At 39.6% G+C, this 20,545-nt stretch overlaps 1 protein-coding gene across 5 annotated transcripts in view; it reads right to left on the reverse strand.

Moving 5' to 3' along the window:
• The window catches only part of APBA1 (amyloid beta precursor protein binding family A member 1), a 190,692-nt gene that overhangs the window by 72,414 nt on the left and 97,733 nt on the right, over window positions 1-20,545 (reverse strand). The window contains exon 2 of one of the 5 annotated variants that reach the window (XM_073228630.1): window positions 20,110-20,182. The exons of the other annotated variants lie outside the window; for them this stretch is intronic. The gene's annotated coding sequence lies outside the window, so the exon portion shown is untranslated. The remainder of the gene's footprint in view (window positions 1-20,109; window positions 20,183-20,545) is intronic. 5 annotated transcript variants of the gene reach the window in all.

Here is a 20,545-nt window from a genome sequence, read left to right on the forward strand (position 1 = left end):
AAGGACACCTTGGGATGTGTGTGCACTTGCTATTTCTGCAGCCTCCTACCAAGCTGGTGTCCGCATCCTGGGCTTCTGGCTCACAAAGTGCCTGCTCAGACATTGTGGCATTCGGCTCACATCTGCCACTGCGACTTCCCAGCACACTGCAACTGAGCCTCATTCTTACATTTTGCGCTTCAGTGAGCTGTTGAGTTGTTCTCCTTGCCCAGGTCACAGCAGCCTATTTCGGCTTACAATACAGAACCTCTCTGACCTAGTGTTAATCACACCCAGCCAGCTCCCGCTCGGGAAAAGCATACCTGTGAGCAGGCAAACTGTTTCCAGTCCTTGGTTTACAGTCATACATTCTTACCACTTTTCTTCATCTGTAAGATGGGTCAATGAAGCTAATCCTAAAGTATCTATCAAGTTATCACTCTGAGGAATTTACATATGTACTCACGCACAAATGTGTGAGATGACTTATATACAACTCTTTAAATTATTAAAGCATGATTTGTATTCATGAAAGATTGGCAACAACTAAACATGTCCATCATTAGGAAATTGGTAAAATACAGAGTTCTATAAAACACAAAAAGGATGATTTTTATGTACAGATAGTAGAAACAACTCCCTGATAAACTAAAACAAGGTCAGAACAGAATGTAATGAAGAAGAGGAGAGAAAAATGTATATGTGTAAAATCTCTGTAAAAATCTCTGAAATGACATAAAAACTAATGAGAATGGGGCAGATAGGGTGCTAGGGCGGGGTGGAAAATTTTTGCCATATGCCTTTTTTTATTTTTGATGTTTGAAACATGAACCTATGTTTGTAAAAAACCTAAACATGTAATGAAAATAATAACCTGGTCTGCCTATCTTATGGGGATGGTGACTGCTTTACAAACTGTAAAGTGCCTTGGGAAATTTATCACCCTTTCTTGTTGGCGAGGGTTTTGTTGGTAGGGCTGATGAACTGAAACTCTGTATAACCTTTCTCTTCTGTTGCTAATGGAAATTTCTCACTATGCATCAGGTTTCTTGCTGCCATGCTGGTACTCAACCTCTATTTTTCCTTGAGCCTCACTATTACAGAGTGATGTGTCTTCTGACAGAATGCAAGGGTGGGAGTGGTGTAAAGGACCTTTGGAGTAGCTATACTTACATGGGCATTTCTAGTCCAAGTTGTGGTCATTCAAATCTGCACTCCAGAAACTAAATATTATCAGTTCACTGATGGATAGAATTATAAAGTAACAAAAATTCAGAACTGAAAGAGCTGGCAAAGTCCAAGTCCCTTTTTTTTTTTCTTCAGATAAAGACACCATGGAGTATGGAGATGACAAGGCTTGTTCAAAGTCACATGTGTTGCAGCTGGCATTCAGGAGCATGTTCACAGTCTCTTCTAAATGCCCTCTTTTACTGTTCCACCAAAATGCCAATTTATTCATTAACAAAGAGACATGTTCTCCAGTTATAAGAGAGAGATCTAGTAAATGAAAGAAAATAGTTACAAAAAGATGCTTGGCTAAATGATATCAGAGCAAGGGAAAGGCATTGGAAATATTCGAACAACTCAAAGACCATCTGCTCAACATGCCATCCTTTCTGTTTACAGGACACTCGACTTTCGAGTGTCCATAATCCACATGCCCATGCTGAAGAAAGGGCGAGGGTGCATGCCATTTATACATGGCTTTTTGGATAAAGACTACAGCAGAAATGGCTTGTTGTCCACCAAAATTTCAAGCTCACCCTCCATAATGTAGAACTGCCACCAAGAACTACACTTATAAGCCCTGTTTACATCTAGATGCAGCCACAGGTAGTTCTCGCCAAGAGAATGACCATGGAAGTGAGGATGTGCTTTTCTGGGCCGGGTCATTCAAGAAGTGAGTTTGCCTTTTCCGTGCTCTCCTTCCCCATCCATTGGTTAAATGCGCAAGAATCTGAGACCCCTGGGATACCAGAATCACAGGAAGGAAGTGGCCTGGATCCCTGAATCAACCACATGGAGAACTGCCTACTGATCAGAAATACTGCATTGGACCACCACCGTTAGTAAATTAGCTTTCAGTGTGTTGCTACAATAAGAATTTGGAGTTAGTTTTTGTTACTCTAATCAATCAGTGCACAGGGACATTTCAGTGGAGCCTCAAAACAAATAATTAATTCTCAGCTTTAAAAAATAATCACCAAGGAGTGGGAGAAAAAAGATCCTGTGTCTGTTTTTAGTTCTTCTAGGGCTTCCCTCCATAACTCTGCATAATCTATCACAATTTACTGACTTAATGTAGGCAATATTTATTGGCTTCCTGCTATGAAAGATGATAGAAGATGGGAATTTAGTTCACTTAATCTCTCCTTTCCCTTCTGTCTCCTAGTGTTTAATAGTGACATTTTTATTGGTTACATTTGTGATTTTAAATACTATCTTTAAAAAAAAAAGATTATTGCTTAGAAGACTTTTAGCTTTACGATAAAATCGAAAGCAAGGTACAGAGATTCCCCATATGCCCCCTGCCCCCACACATGCATAGTTGCTCCCATTATCAACATCCTTCATCAGAATGGTACATATTCTGTACTCTGTACTTTGCTTTAAAGTGCTTTAATTCTGCCTCTACACTCGGTGGATCCCTGGGCATAGAATTCATAGTTTATAATAATTTTTTTCCTTATACCATGAAGTCGTCATCCTTTGTGTTCTAACCTGGGCACGTGCCTACGATCACCTGGGGGTCTTGTTAAAATGCAGTTTCTGACAAGTGGTTCTCAGTTGGGGCCTGAGATTCTGCATTTCTAATAAGCCCCTAGATGATCATACTGCTGCTGGTCTGAGGACCATGCATGAGTGGTGGGTCGCCAGCATTCAGTGGTGCTGATGAACAGTCTGGCTCAGAGAACAGTGCCCTCAAAATCCATTCTTATTGTTGCAGTAGAAGGATTTCCTTTTGTCTCATGACTGAATAATATTCCTCTCTCTTTATATATATAAATATATGTATATAATTTCTTTATTCATTCATCTACTGACAGACACTGAGGTTGTTTCCATATTTTAATTACTGTGAATGCTTCAATGAACATGGGAATTTAGATCTATCTCCCCATCCTGTTTTCATTTGCTTTGGGCATATACCCAGATGTGGGAATGCTGGATCACTTAGCATTTCTATTTTTAATTTTCCTAGGAACCTCCGTGCTGTTTTTGTGGCTGTATTAGAGCTTTTGGATTGGCCCTCTACTTCTCTTATCTTTTCTCTACTATTTTCATCACTTTCCCTGTTTGCTGTATTTTCTATTCAATATCCTTATCTCGTTTTTCCCCAACCTTTCTATTGAATTTTTGGACAGGCTATCTTTAATCTCTAAGAGCTCTTCTTTTTCTATTTTTGTCATTTTATTTCATTTTTTAATGGATATGAGTTCTTGGATCCATCTGAACATACTAATAAGAACTGTTTGTTCGAAGTTTCTTAGGTTGTCTTTGCTTCCTCTGGGGTCAGTTTTCCTGCTTATATTGGTCTTTTTCTGTCATGCTGCTATTTTTTTCCCCCCACATATTTGGTGATTTCTGTGTGTTCCTACTTAGGTATCAAGAATGAGGCAGATGGTGCAAGTTTTCCTTGATGTTGTCTGAACTTGTTTCCCCTAATTTGCTTTGCTTAATAATGTCAACATATACCATTATTCACATGGCCATTATCAACCACTGTTTTAATAATGGGTTATTTCTATATTTTTCTTATATAGTGTTTCAACAAATATCCTTATAGATGTATATCCATCTAGGCTGCTACAGTCATTCGTGTGGAATAAATTCCTAAAAGACACTGGTTGAAAGTAATACACATTATGAAACAACTTTTTTATTACAGAAAATTTCAAACATATGGGAAGCTGGAGAGAATAGTATCATTATTCTCCTAATTTGATTGAGAGGAGGCAAAAACTTGCAGACATAATAAAGACCAGTCTTGATGCATCTATATCCCTCCTCTGGATTATGTTGAAGCAAATGCCAGACACCAAATCATGTCGTCCAAGCTAATCAGTGTTCAAATTTTAATAGATATTGCCAGGTACCTCCCCCTCAAATCTAAGTAATTCCTTTTCAACTCCAAGGGATTTCTATTTCTTCACATGCATCCATGGATATATTTTTCCTTTACCTTTCAGGGTTTGGGAACAGACAGGAAACAATATATATTCCTCTCTTTCCTTCCCAAGTTCTGAACCAACAAAGAGATAGATATAGGAGCAAACAAATGGAGATTTTAAAATATCACCTGAAAATCTGGTGATTTGCCTTTACATTTTTAGCCAAATTGTGTTACTAATGCTTTAGACAGATGACCTCACCTAGTCCCTGGGACATCTGCCAACCACAGGTGTCCCGCACAGGTGTCCAGCCTGCCTGCGGATGTCTACCGTATGGCTAGGAGCACATGGGGATGCATTCTCGCTGCAGGCGGGGCAGAGCTGGAAGCGGCCCCACATGGCACCAGTCCATCACACTGTGTTTCCTTTCCCAAATCCAGGGAACAGCCCTCCTCTGGAGAGGAGGGGATGAGGGGCAGGGAAAGTGGCCACAAATCTTATTCCACAATGAACTGTGAGGCAGGGAAATGGGGTTCCCCCGGCGGATGTTATTAACATATTTCATTTTGGCCAATGGGATAGGTGATCTTTTACCTTGAGCTTCCCTGACAACTAATAAGGTGGCCTTGTTTTCTTTATTGGCCATAGCATTTCTGTTTCTGTGATCTGCCTGACTGTCTATCAAGTCTTTTATGTATCTACTAGTACTAAGGCTTTTTTAAAAAAGATATTAAAGATATTAACCTTTTCACACTGTTGTAAATATTTTCTCCCGGTGTTATCACTCTCCTTTTGCCTGGATTCAGTTTCTCTTTCCACAGAGAAACCTAAAATTTTTACTTATAGTGCCACTCAGCAAAGATGAGGACTGCTTTGTTATGAGGAAATACAACAGAATCTTGGTTATTCCAGGTTTACTGAAAATACTGTAAAAGCCCATTGAGAAAGGATAAAGCCTTTAAAAGAAATTAATGCAATAAAAAGACATGCTACATTTTTACTTTTTTCCTTGGTTCACAAGCATAATCTCATTAAAATCTACTAGTAGTTCGCTAGCTATCCATATGTCATCTGGCCACTTAGATGCGCAGAAAATTGTAAAATCAATTTAAAGAGTTTGGGAAGTGAATAAGGTCACTTCAAAATGATTTTAATCTACTGCACTAATTGCACCTGAAGTGTCTGAGTACATTTCTTATAATTAAAAATTCTAATTAGGGGTTGACATCTTTAAAGTACCTTGGCGATACACCCTGGAGGCGGTGGGAAATACACGTGCTGATGCTGCCTTCCTCCTCTGTAGGTGAAAGGATTTGTTTATATCCCAAGCCCATGGAATTTAAGGATAAGAAAGGAAGTTAGAGCTTTCCTGATCCAACCTCCCCATTTGTTTGAGATGAGGGAGGACTGAGCTATTCTGCCTCTCTGATGCCATCCCTCATTTCCTCCCAACCTCTAGTCTGGGTCAGGGCTCTGTGTTCCTCACACCCAGCTCTGTGGCTGGCACATAGTAGGACCTCAGAGAGGTTTGTTGAACGATGAGTTTCTCAAGCTTACATAGCTAGTGAGGGTCAAGTCTGCACTGACTTCTGGTTCAGGACTCCTTCCTCTTCTGTACACTGTCCAGACTTAGGGATGAGAAGGATCCAAGTTCAAATCCAAGCTCCACCCCTTATGACCTGTGTTCCCATGAGCAAGGTCATAGCCCTTCTGAGCTCGTTTCTTGCTTTTTCCTTTCTCTTTTTATGTTCCGCCATTTCAACGGCTTTCTCATCCCTTCCACTCCTCTGAATCAGCTTTTGTCTGGTTCACCAACAAATCCATGTTGGAAAACTGGACCTGACTGGAAGGGGGCATTCGATATGGCCGATCATACCCTCTTTCTCGAAGCCCACTCCTCTCCCGGCTTCCAGGACACCGCCTTCTCCTGGTTCCCCTCTCCAGATGCTCCTTTGTCATGTCTTCGGCCGGCTCCTCTTCATCCCCCTGGCCTCTCCAAAGTGGAGAGCTCAGTCCCTGACCCTCCTCTTCATGGTTTACATTCTCTCTCCAGGTGATCTCACACAGACTCCTGGCTTATAAACGTTCTACCCAATGACAATCCTCAGAATTACATTTCTAGCTGAGACCACTCCCCCGAACTCTTCTTGCCACCACTGCCTCCTTGACACCTCACCACGGATACCTGACAGGCACGTCAGGATTCTGCCTTAAGAACAGACCTCTGATGTCTCCTTCCACACCTGCTCCTTCCAGGTTCTTCCTCGTTGCCCTTCTTTTCGTTGCTCAGGCAAAACCTTGGCATCCATACACCCTTTCTCTCATATCCTGTATCAACTGTGTTGGCAACCCTTGTCCTTCCTACCTTCAAACAACCAAATTAAAATGAATCACAAATAGCAATTTATCTTTCAAGGACCACCAGGGAGAAGTGAGTGGGCAAGTGAACCAGCTCTCATTTTCCTTGTGGGGGAAGTCCACACAACGAGGGGAAGAGGCTTCTGTAGGCCCAGCCAGCCAGCTGCAGAGTTTAAATTGAGATTAAATAACTCAAACGTTATTTAATCCTCACACCAACTCTAGGAAGTAGTTTTTAATCTATCTTCCATTTAAAAAGGAGGAAACCAAGGAACAGATAGGTTGAGCAACTTTCCCAGGGTCGCAGAGCAGGTAAGTGGAGGGGCTGGGATTTAAACTTGCACAGGTTGGTTTGTTCTAGGGTCTGATTTTAAAGATGAAGCCATGCATCTTTTCACTGTGCAGCAAAAATCTCTGCAAACTCTATTAAATGTGCCACCCTCTCCAGACCAAAATCTCTTCTATTGTCCAATTAGTGAAGGTTCTTTAGTTTCTAAAAATGGCACTCAATGGGTTTAAAATGAAAGCATGTCAGTCCTGGGAGAGGCAGTGGCTGGTAATTGGAGGGAGGCCCCTGACAGTTCACCCAGCCTGGGCTGCGGGTGGTCCTGGGATGCTCCCCAGGCCTGTCCTCCACAGCCTGCACTGGGCCTGGGGGCCTGACTGCTGTGTTGGTTCTCATGGGCAGAGCAAAGAGGTCTGGAAACCACTGCCAAGGGCAGCATGACAGGGCTGAGGAAATACTTGATGTTGTATCCTGCTGCCTTTCCACACTGCCCCACTGATGTGGCCACGGGCTTACAGATGCTACACACCTAATGCACAGGCTCCAGGCCAATAGAAGCACTAAGATGCCATCTCCTATGTTCCAAGGACTCTGCTAAATACTCAAACGTTATTTAATCCTCACACCAACTCTAGGAAGTAGTTTTTAATCTATCTTCCATTTAAAAAGGAGGAAACCAAGGAACAGATAGGTTGAGCAACTTTCCCAGGGTCGCAGAGCAGGTAAGTGGAGGGGCTGGGATTTAAACTTGCACAGGTTGGTTTGTTCTAGGGTCTGATTTTAAAGATGAAGCCATGCATCTTTTCACTGTGCCAGCAAAGTCTGAATTCTCCCCAGTTAACTTAATGGGTAATTGGATCCCTGCTGTCATTTCTTACATTCAAGGGAGTATTTTTCAATCAGTAAAAGCACATTAATTTGGATCCAAATAATCTGACATAAATTGTAAGCCTCTCAAACTCAATTTACTTCCCTATAAAACAGGGGTAGACACAGTATCAACATTTGCTGCAAGAATAAAATGAAAAGATGTTTATAAAGTATGGAATCCTTGTATCAAGAAATGGCTACAGCACTACTAGTTTCTACTACTATTATTTCATTGTTACTGTTAATTTTAGGCTGAAATGGAGCTATCCCTCTGCAGTATCTAGGAAGAGAGTTGGTAAAATGGTGCAAACAGTACTTTCATTATTTAAGGTACCTTTAAGGGATATTTTAAAACACTGTAAAAGCATTTGCTCATGTGTCAACAATCACCATGTAAATTACAAGCCATGCTTAAATATCCCTTGTGGCATATTGCCAGGGACCATTTCTTGTCAACCCTTTGTTGGCTGAGTCCCTGTGCCTGAATGGAGCTGAAAATAATACAAAGTCGGTTAATTTAAATATTCTTTATCATTCAGAATAGGCTTACTACCAATTTATCAAACTTACACATGTAACATACTTCCATGCACTAAATTGTCTATAAACAAATCAGCGGCAATGCAAGAAAAAAAGGGAGTCAACATTAATAAAATAAAACTCATGTGCATAGTTTCCTGTGGAACATGCCAGCCAACACTCTTAGCTACTCACATAGTCTATCAGTTCATGTCTAACAGGGGTCTGCAACTATCTTGTATGAAGGGGACTCAGGTACAGAAATAGCTTTACTATCAGTGCCTAGTGACTGAAAAACATATGTGATGACTTAAAGATAGAATTAATTCAGTAACACATTTAAGGGAATTTATATTAATGATAAGAGCATCTATACAATTGGAAAATGTCTATACACATATACTCAGATTATTCTATTTATTCAGTTTATGGAGACTGCCTGTTGTCTGTGTGGATGGCTTCAAGGAAGGACACCTCAATAAATACGAGTTTCTACTCTCACACCCACCATGTCCCACCCAGGGCCTTGGCCCACAAGTTTGAACCAATATTTTATTCTTCAATCCGGCTAGAAGGCACCTTTCTGGGGGTGAGGCGGGAGGGTGTCTCTGTGCTGCTTCTCATGTTCTGTCGTCTCTAGAGTTGCTTTTCCATCATCCACACAATTAGGGTTGGCCTTTACTAGTCTTGCTTATTCACTGGGCCTTCGTCAGCTGACTAGGGCTGGGTCCCTTACCATGAAAGGTCATATTCTTTCTGCAGAGATTTAGAAATGAGTCTAGGTGACTTCAATTCTAATCCGGACTGGTTTCATGAATGGAGGAACAAAAACCCAATTAGCCAGCTTGGACAAAATGAGCTGGGAAGAAGATGTGCTAGCTGGCACAGACAGACTGAAATAGAGAAAGAAAGAGGAAATGAGAGACAGTGAGGCCAAAATAAAATACAAAAACAAAACACCTGCCTGGTTTATTGCTAGCTTTCCAGTCCCTCCTGTGGCCAAGCTGCATGTTCTTGGGAACCATAAGACATTTACATATTCTTTAAACACATCTTTTCCCCCACTTTCTTCCCTCCTTAATTTAGCTTGAGTTGGTTTCTATTACTTGCAACCAAGAATTCTAACCAGCACACACAAGAAGACAGAATCGTGTTGGGCAGGTGGTATCTGTTTACTCAAATAAGATGCTGGAAAACAGTCATAAAGCATTGCATCTTTTTGATCTTATCATTTATCAGGCTTAGTCCATTTCTCCTTTTAGATTCTAAATATATTGAAAGCAGAGACCAAGCCTCCACCACAATTAGTAATCCTCAGGGCACCTTTTATAATGTACATGTGTAAGAAGCCCTTTGTAAATCTGAATTCATGAGGATGATTTTTCAATGTCCTGAGTTGCACCATTTGGACTCAGACATGAAATTATTTTTGATCCTAAAGGAAAGAGAATTTGAAAACAGGATATTTAAGCCAATTAATTTACCAATGAATGACTGTCAACACAGGGGTTTTTAAATGTCATAGAAGATCCGGTCAAAGTCATCACCTCTTCAAGGCAAAGGAAGAAATTTGAAGAGCTACCTCTGCTCTGGCTGGTGGGAACATGCTCCTCTTTACTCCTCTTCAGTTTACACAATTTCTAAGGTGCTATAGTCTTCAACATTGTATCAGATACATTTACTTTTAAAAGTTCACACTTTGGGCTGAAAATTCTTCAGCCCTTCAGATGGAGGAAACAATCTGAAAATGAGGGTGTCATCTGTGTTTGGGGCTACCATTTGTACTTTTTGTTCTGAATTCCATTTTATCATCTTAAAAATCAGCATTTTGCCTTTTTGGTCAACCCATGAGACTTAGAAAATCTGAAATCTTTCTGACCAGAGAGCTCACTCCAGTAGTAGAGTGACTGATTCTTGTTCAAGGGTCAATCTACTTTACTGCTGTGTAGAAACTGCCAGAGACAGGTTGCCTTTCCTATCCACGATTCTGTTTCTCTAAGAATTGCTCCCGCCCAGGGACTCTGCTGAAGGGTCAGCCCAGGCTGTCACGGTTTAATCAGAGAAGGTGTCCAAGAGATCCAGAACGAGTCAGAGAACTTAGAGGGTAATGCTCCGTACAGGCTTCCAGGGTCACAGGTCCATATCCAGGGCCTGGTTGTCTGTATTCTGAGAGGTCACTCAATGGGCATGACCAGCTTTTAGTTAGAACTAGCTTGAGTGGGTTGCCCACTCCTGGGGGGAAGGAAACTTTGAGAAGAATAATCTTATAGTTTTTCCCATGTGGCAATGAAAAAAATTTTGTACATTGGTTTCATATCATAAATCAGCAGTTCTTTCAAAACATAACATTAAGGAATAAACCTGAAAGTGAGAAGCAGGAAAGAGCAAATGGCTTAGAGTTAAATAAGATATAAATAAGGGCTTGGGGTCTGTAAGAAGGCTGCTCAAGTTCTTGGTACTTGGTTTCCTGAACTGCAAATGAAAGCAATGTCAGTGTCTGACCCACCTGCTTCACAGAGTTATTCTAAGAATAAAATGAGATGATGTATCTCAATGTAAAAAAAAATGTTGCAATTTAAGGGTTACATGTAAATTTATAACTACTTCTGTTTTGAAATCTTTTGATAATTAAATTTATCATTAAAAGGTATTTTTTTTTTTTTGGAAATTCAACTGTATTTATTTTTCTTGTACAGAATCAGAGAAGTAAAAACCAGTACCAAACTCCAGGTAAAATGGTTTGATCTGATTGATTTGGCTACATACTTTCTGTACACATAGCATTCTAAATTAAAAATAAACACACGTCAGATTAAAAAATGTAGAAGTAAAGTTTTAAAAAAGTCAAAGTACTAGCACAAAAACGATGTAGTGTGTTAGGGAAATGGTCTCCGTCAATCACCCATTTTCCCAATTAAATTATCTACAATTTCCTTTTTTTAACAGCTCATTTTTTTTTGTCATAAAAGTTGTACTTTCAGAAGTTACTTTCTAATTATGTCATGAGAACACAACTTGTATTTAGCCAACACTTCCCTCACTCCAGATCACCCACCTTCCTACAGAGAGCTGTTCTACCCCACTGGGCTCAGCAGCACCCCCAGCACACAGAATTTCTTACTCTGTTTTATGTGCCTCTGGTATATTGTACAATCAGTGGAAGAAATGGCATTTCACATCCTAAATACTATAGTGAAACACAAATAATTACTAGATTTAACAGAATTGCAGATAGGTTCTACTTTAAGAAAATATGGTTTATCAGGGAAAAAAGCCTTGGAAGATGTGTGAAATTACTTGTGAATTTCAATTTTTAATATGACTTTTCTATGGCAAAATTATTGGATGAAATGTTGAGATTTACTGATTGATTTAGGACTAAAAAGACTAGATATCCTGGCAGTTATTGTTTAATAAGAAAAATAGTATAAATAGCACCTTATCATGAATTCCATAGGGGTTTTAATACTTAAAATAACAGGAAATATCATTTAAAAAGTTGTTCTGACTTTAGATTTCTAGCTTTAGTGTTCTTTAACAAAGGCTCTATTTTATGGCCTTAAAGCAACATCAGAATTCTATCTGGCTTTATCTGTTAGTAAACACATAGTCAGGGTCCATATTTAATTCCAGAAAAATATTTGTTACGTTCATTCATAAATGTTCCAACTAATTTCACTAAAAAATTATTCTAATATTTCTAATGCCATAAGCTTACTAGGAAATTACTTCTAAAAATTGATAATACAAATCATCAATGTTGTAACTACTTAAAAAGAGAGGGGTATCTGTTTCTCTTACATTTAATAACCTGAAAAGGAGTCTACAAAAATACTTTTTTAAAATACAGTAACACTGCTCAGTTTTGTTAGGTCCCTTGTTTTTTTGGTTTTTTCCATCCTTATAAAGAATGTACAACTCTTCTTGCAGTAATTGCTAACAAAGAGAAACCAAAATAGTGCTCCCTTTAATTTAATAGCAACACACACATCCACCCGTCTCTCTCAGCATTTAGAGAGAGAAGGAATCAGAGGAACCACAGGTCCTTCAGGGGAAAGAAATCACTTCATTGTGTTGGAAGCCACAGTAGGTTTATGCTCTTGTCCACAGACGTGCTCAGCATCATGGACACGGCGACGTCATCCCTACCCCTCCATCTCCCACATAAAGTGCACCAAAGCCTTCTTTTCTGCTGCAACAGTCTTTTGGTATAAAGGATGTAGTAGAAAACTGTTGCTTTGTTCTTTCAGGTTACCTCTCGTGAACCTCCTGCTTGTCTTGCCTCTGGGGCACTTTAACTTATCTATTTCCATCCCACAACTAGTATCCTTTCCACCAAATCCCATAACTTTACTACTTCATCTCTGACCTTGACACTTGCCTTCTTTTCAACAAGATAAAATGTTTTCTGCCTGTCTGTACTCTGGTAGATCGAAAAGGATCTTATCTAAGATCCCCAACAAATAGGCCCCGTTGGGAATTGAAAGGTTCCTCTCAGAGACCTGAATTATTAATGTCTTTCAAAAAAGATACTAAACTCATAGATTATAAATAATGTCAGTTCAAAATATCTTTGAGGACTTCATTGGCCATGCAGGCAGAGTGCATGCCAGGTAAACCTGATGCACTCTCAGTCCTTAGAAGCTCATACAAAATGTTTTTGGTTACATAAGAGGTATTGAGTACATATTTCATGCCTTTTTATACCAACTGTAGCAAACAGCATTAGGATAATATACTTAAGAATCAATTTTACTGAATCAGAAACATATGTCTCCATAAAAGATATTTTTTTATAGCTCATTTTCTATTGCTAGAAGATTCTTCTGAATCTTGTGTTAGTCTTAGAGTAAGGATTAATTGTCAGAGCGCAGAGACCAGTAAGGACTTAAATTCCACTGCGTAGGAACAGAACACCCCTTATTTCCTCCCCTCTCCAACCCCACCATTGGCATTTTTTTCTCATATAAAATAAATCCAGAAGTGGGCAATCCAAGGTTGATATGAGGGTTCCATTCCACATATTGTTGGGAACTCAGCTCATTCCATCTTTCCAGTCTGCCATCCTTAAGGCTTGATTCTCATCCTCATGCTTTCAAAATGGCAGCCTGAGTGCCTGCCATCATGTCTGTATTCTGGGTAGGGCATAGGGCAAGAAGGGGTGTATATCAGGTGAGTCAGCTCCTTTTAAAGAGCTTTCCTGAATTCTTGTCCAGTGATTTCCATTTATAGCTCCTCAACCAAAAAATGTGTCACACTGACCACCTCTAGCTGTGAGGAGAGCTCAGGACCATAGATATTGATATTGTTTGATACAGCCATAGATATTGTTGATATAGCCACCTTGCTACCTCCAACAAAAACTGGCTTCTTTTAGTAATTAAGAAGGGAAGAATGAATATTGACTAGATCTGTTTTATGAGTAATTGAAAATTCTGATTCCTAGGATGTTAATCTATTTTATTCATTTTCAATTGCTAAGACAGTTAAAAGCTGGACATCTTGGCACTACCCTAAAAGAAAACTCACAGCCTTGGCCAAGGTCACAACTGCAAGACTGGAATGAGATCTAAGCTTTCCCCAGCCCCAGTCAAGTGCGTTTACTTAGCAGGCACCCCATGTCTGGCTTCATACAACTACCATGTGAGGCTTCTAGCAATCCAAGAGCTGGGAGCAGTGGTGTCCTGCCCTGATCCATGGAACTCGTGTGGATGTTACTTTATGGGATGAAGGGACTTTGCAGATGGGATTAAGGGGATGGACCCTGAGATGGGGGATCATCCTGGATTATCTGGGTGATCCCAAGCTAAGCATATGAGTCCTTAAAAGGGAAGAATCTTTTAAAAGGTGTCACAGAGGTAAGACTCAGGAAGGAGGAGAGATTGGAAGCCAGAGAAGGACTTGACCCCCTATTGCTGACTGAAGATTGTGAAGGGTGGGCATGAGCCCATGAATGCAAATGGCCTCTAGAAGCTGCAGTGGCCAGCATGGAGATGGGGACCTCAGTCCAATGCAGAAGAACTAAATTCTGCCAACAGCCCAAATGGGCAAAGAAATGGATCCTCCCTTAGACTGCAGAAAGGAACAGAACCCTACAGACACCTTGATTTTCGCTTCGTGAGACCTGTGTCTGCTTCTCATTTACAGAACTGTAAGATAATACAGTTTTTTGTTGTTTTAAGTCACTAAATTTGTGATTTTAAGCAGCAATAGGAAACCAAGAGGATTTGATTGGCAGAGACTGCAAGCTCTTCTATGTTAAATATTTAAGCAAGCTTGTAAATTAAGAAATGTCTCCATACCTACACAGCAACAGCTTCTCAAATATTAACAGGTGGAAGCCATTAAAGGGTAAAAAGGTGGTCAGATGTCTGAACTCCTGGATATTGGATAAACCACATTCTTTCATTTAAATAACCTCTGGAGCCCAGGAGTGGGATCACAGCTGGGCATGGCAAGTAAATTAAATGAATGTAGCTGTAGGAGTGTGACTGTTCGAGCAGTGGGGACTGCGGCAGGAGCTGCACTGTGAATGCCATGCCCAAAGGCCTTCAAATGCCATCTAAGTGAAGACATGGCACCAGCCAACCACCACCTTAAGGGCCAAATTCAGCCCCGGCAGCACCACCAGAGGGAGCAGAAAGCAATGAGAAGATAACATGGGAAGAAAGATGTAAAAAGAGTAAGTGGATGAAATAAGGTAAAAAATAAGAAAAAGGGAAAGATGGGCAAGACATAAAAACCAGGACGAGAAAGGACAGAGTCCTATGCTGTTGGAGGCTGCCTGGTGCCACCACCATTTGGCCGTTGGTACCCACAGGGCCGGCCATGTTCAGGACGCTCCAGTTAGAACATCCTGCTAATCACTGGGCTCCCCTCCTCCCCACAAAGCCCTTTGATTCTTCTCTTTGAGACAAACAAGGTCATTTGACTTCAGATCTCATCTGGAATAGAAGTAGCTGACATCTTTTTTGTTCCAGCAGCCGCTGAGGCAGAAAGACAGGTGAAGCCCAGGGCGGTGGTAACCAGAGCTTTCAAAAGATGAGCACGCAGGTAGACAACGCTTGTCTTCACAGCAGGCAAGGTGAAGGCGAGTGGACAGGGAAATCACCGGGACAAAACTCAAACGTCTACAGGAGCCAAGCAGGTAAGGTAAATGAGTGAAGCCAGCCGGGTGTACAAAAAAGCAAAATATAAAGTTACAGAGCAGCATGTGGGCCAGCACCAAACAAGCCCAGATGCAGGGGCCCCTGCAGGCTCTTGGTTTGCAACTGCTTCTCTAAAGCACGGCACGGAGAAGACCAGTGGAAGCAGGCTGTCAGTCACTGGCCAGCAAGTTGGGGAAGGCAGGCTGAGTCCTCGCTGTCACTGCCCAAGCAGCCAGTGTGGTACCTGGGATGCAGCAGGTGTTAGAGTACGATTTGCTTATGAAAGAAATTATGTCAAGGGTAATCACACCTCAGCACTTTTTATCCTTGATACGCTTCTACTCTCTCTTCCAAGGGTGTCTAAACCCTACAAATATTTACTTCCTGTCACCTTGATCCAGTGAGTCATCAATTTCACACCTTGTCAAGAATCATGACATGGTCTATCAATTTTAATTCCCGAGTTCTTGTGTAACTTCTAAACCCCTCAGTAGCGGTCCCAGCCTCCCTGGCCTGTAAGTGGCCTCTCGTGGTAAAAGAGGGTAACTGCACAACCAAGTACCTTTTAAATCCAAACAATTCAATTCCTATTAATTCAATCCATAGTTACAAAGTATAGCAGAAGAGAAAATGAGAGTAGAGGACGTTTGAAATAGGTCTGGAATTTAAAAAAGAAATATCTTGACATGGAAATCAGTATGGAAAAGAGGCTTACATTAGGGCAGAGGAGGTACAATTTTCTAATTTCCTTTTTATAACTTCCCAGGATTGCTGAAAAAATTTTCCATCATAAATTAGGTGTTAGACTCTGAAGATCTGGTATCAAATCTCAGATCTGGTTTGCATAAGATGTATGAATTTAAGGCATGTTATTTAATGTCCCTGAGACTCAGTCTCTGTATCTAAACAATAATATGTGTCCCACTGACTTGGTTGTTATGAGATCCAAACTATATGCATGTCCAGTGTTTTCTGCATTGGACCTTATAATCTTTGGTTCACGATACACTCTCATCAGTAGCCTTCACATGGCCTGCTTTTATTTACTTGGCCACTTAGTTATTTTAAAATAATGTCATAAACTGTACTTGCAACCATAGATTTCTCAGGCACTGAGAAATAAAAACAATAAACTCTGAGACAAATTAGGTAGTTTCTATCCACCAGCCATCTTTCCATAGTATTAAAAGGGCCAGATTGATTTATTTTCCCTCCCTTCCTTTTAAATGCTCTCTGAAATTTTCCTCCTCTTTCTCAACTTGGGCCATTCATTTGTTTTATTTTACCTCTTTTGTACTCAGTTTGTTCCCATATTGTTTTATAAGTGCCCTTTAATTAATTCACAACTGTAGGTTCTTATTGGTAATGATTCAAAGGGAACTCATGTGCATGGTAGAGAGTTGGATCAGATGATCTTTTAGTCATCTATTCTGCAAATATTTAATGAGCTATTACATGTATGGCATTGTGTTGACACTAAAGATATAAAGTGAATAAGGCAGACAAGATCCTTGCCCTTGTGGATCTTATACTGAGGAGTTTACAACACAAGTTATCAAATATATACTATGAGTTCTGAGAAAGGCTGTAAAGGGAGCAAACAAGGTAGAAGACACAGGAGATGGGAGAGTGGGCATAAAGTTACCTGGGGGTAGAGCATTGTAGACAGAGTGAATGGCAAGTTCAAAGGTCCTGAGGTAGGAGTGAGGAGGAGCAATATACTGCCCCTCCATGTACAAGTAATTTATTGGACATCTCACAGATATGTAGATATACTCTATGTATGTATATGTATGTATAAAATACATTAATATAGGTATTATATATGTACATATGTATAAATATATAATACATATATTTGTATTTTAAAACCTTATCAGAAGTAATGTTTAACCTTAGTTATGACAAAAAATACTGTTGACATATTTTCCATTCAGATAATGTTCATTAAACACTTTATGAAAAGAAAAATGTTTGAAAAAATAATTCAATGGATATCTTGGATCTCTAGCCAGCTATTAAGTCTTGGTGATGGATTTCAAGGGATGAGGTCACAGTTGCTCATATTGTTGTCACACACTGTAGCTCATGGCAGATTGTGGGCTTTTAAACTTAACATTAATATTTTTAAATAATATAATCTGTTTAATTATTTCACTTTGGATTATCGAGTTTCAGAATAAATCTTTTGTTTTCTGTTTTTTTTTCCCCTGCAACTGTTAAACTATTTTGTTATAAAAGGGTATGCATGATCTTTTCCTTCCTGGAATGAAAACCTTAATACTTGGTATTATGAGGTTCTGAAAGCAGGGAAAAACATTTTGAAAGGTTCCATGAAATCTTCATTAGTGTGAAATCTGTGTACCATGAAATGGCAAATCTGAAACATTCGTTTTTCCTTTTAATTTTTGCTGTTCAGACAAATGTAGGTTTTTTCTTTCTCTACTTCCCTTTATTCTGTAATTAATGTTTACTCTGTGTCAGGCATGGTGTTTGTGGTTAACGCAGAGGGCTACGGAAGCAAATGGTAGGGGAAAAAGTGATTTGTGTTAAGAGGCTGAAATGGAATTGTTCAGAGAGTTTTTAAGGAATATCACATAGTTTACTCTTGATAATAAGCTGAGGGTGGGGGTTCCTGCAGAAAAGTGGGAGAAAATGTCTAGAAAATTGAGAAAAAATATCATGGAAAGCTTTGAACACTGCAGCAGAAAAGATTGTTTACAAATTTTTCAATCGTCATGAAGGTTTTAAGGAGAAAAGTGAAGTAAAGTAATACAATTGGTGTTTGCCTTCCAGATGATCTTTGTAAGTTGGGTGTTATTATGTTTAGGTATGCCTAGATATGCTGCCTCCTTACTTGATTCACTGTGTTTTCTCTTCAAGTCTTAGAAAAAGTATACCACAGAACAAACGGAAAGTAACCAACTAATGGCTAATTCTTTATGCATAAAATGAAGATGTCCTGAATGAAAATCAATTACATTGAGTTCAAATACATGCTACATTCAACTCTGAGTAATTTACCCTCCTAATTGTCCCATGGATAATCCAAGATGGGAAGACAAATTTATAATAAAATTTGTTCATTTCTCTGAATTGAGATATCGATGTATCCAAAGAGACATTTAAAATCCATGTCACTTCTACATTCAAAACAGATACGCCTTCCAGCATTGCAGGGCTAGACCTCTGTAACTCACTGTTAAAATGAGTACCGTTTATGCCATTTCAGATAAAACTTTACTGTAAAACACTGGGATCCATTCATTCATCTATTGGAAGGTACCTTGACAAGTTTTACTTAGTTTTAAAATCAGAGCTCAAAGGTAAATTCATTTTATAGTTCAGAGCTTATAAAAATGTAAACTCTAGAAAGATTGATATTTTGAGTTAATCACTTTCTTCCCTCACCTTTCCCAGAAAAAATGGTATCATAACTTGAATATTTTTTTAAAAAATGAGGTGTAACTTACATACTGTATCATACATGCACAAATGTTAACTGAGGGCCTGATGAATGAGTGTGCATGCATGCGTGTGGGTATGCACACACCTTGTGTCTGTCTATAAGATGGGACATTTCCATCACCCTATAAAATTCCTTTTTGCCTCTTCCCAGTCAGTATCCCCAGAGATAACTGCTATTCTGACTTCTATTATCACAGATTAGATTTCCCTCTTCTTGAATTTCACAAAAATGAAATCATACAGCATATATTCTTTTGTGTCCGGCTTCTTTGGCTCAACATAATGTTTTCAAAATTTACCCATGTTGTATATATCAGTAATTCAGAAATTTTTATTGAGTAGGACTCCATCATATGAACAACTTGTTCATCTCTTCCTTATTGATGGAAATTTGGATCATTTCCAGTGTGGACACCTTTGGACAGATCTTCATAGGGTTTAAGACTGGGACGAAGAGGCCTAAGAAGTGAACTGAGAATTCTAAGTTATGAGCAAAGCTTTTTTTTTCTTTTTTACAGAATGTTCTGGGATCTTCACATTACAAGTTCCTGGCAGAAATAGAATATATCTTTCTCACACCCTATAAAGTGCCTAAATCAGAATTATTAAGCACCCAATTAAATATATTTGGTTCAGCATGGTGCTAATGAATATAAAAGTGTGAACTGAATCCTGTATGAGTTCTTCTGGTGAAAAGACCTCTGTTCCCATGTCTCAGAAAACCACCAGGGGCCCTCTGAGCCGGCTCACGAGGCGTGCAATCCGGCGTGATGTTAGTAGAAAGGGTCCATGCAGATCACCCAGAAAAACTCATCCCAACTAGAAATGTAACCCAAAGTGTATTGTGGGCAATTTGTGTGAATCTTAAAGTCATTTGAAAAGCAACTCATTCAAACACCTATGTACAATGTTAATAAAATGCTAAGGAAATATTAATGGTGGTGAACGTATGTTGATTCCTCTCTATTACATATCTTACCATTAATCTTCACAACTCTGCCAAGTGAGTGTCGTTATTCCCACATTTCAGGTGAAGAAACAAACACAGGGCATTAAGTAAATTAAGATCATGTGGTTAGTATCTAGCAGAGCCAGAACTTGACCCCAGGGTGTCACTTTCTGAAGCCCATTCATCCTCTTTACACTGAGACATCTTTATAGAATTAATAAGCCCCACAAATTCCATACTTGAAGAAGTTAGATATAGGTGTACGTGGCTCACTTGTGATCTATCCATGGTTTTTGATGAGAAGGAATCTAAACCTCTAATATTTCCATGCCCAAGGAATCGGCACAGACACAGACCCCAAAGCTTCCATCAGTGCCCAGCATGTGCAGGGAACTTGAATATTATACAGTGAAGACTCACCTGATGTGCTGATAAGAACAGTGCTTCATTGCTGCACCAGTCAAAATATTTCATCATTTCTAATTTTTTCTCCCTTAAAAATAAAATTATTTTGATTGTGAGATTTTACTGCTGCCTCTCAAATAAGGCACATCCTTTTTAAAATAGCAAAGAATGGCAGCTATTTTTAGGTTTAAAAAAACCACACATGGTGATATCTCAGACTCAAAGGTAAATCTTTCTATGAGAGCTTTGTCTGTTCATTTTGATTCAGGAGAAAGGATGCCTGTGGAAACCAGCTCTCTTCACAAGACAAGTTTCTTAAGGCGTTAACAGATGGTAAGAGGGAGAATGAGCTAAGAGAGCAGAACTACTGATGACTCTGATCTCTTGCACACATCTGAGAGGATAACATCCCCATAATTTAAGTATTCAAAACTAAGTGAGGCACCACTGC

This window comes from Manis javanica, chromosome 2 (genome assembly GCF_040802235.1).
Source record: "Manis javanica isolate MJ-LG chromosome 2, MJ_LKY, whole genome shotgun sequence".
Classification (NCBI taxonomy): domain Eukaryota; kingdom Metazoa; phylum Chordata; class Mammalia; order Pholidota; family Manidae; genus Manis; species Manis javanica.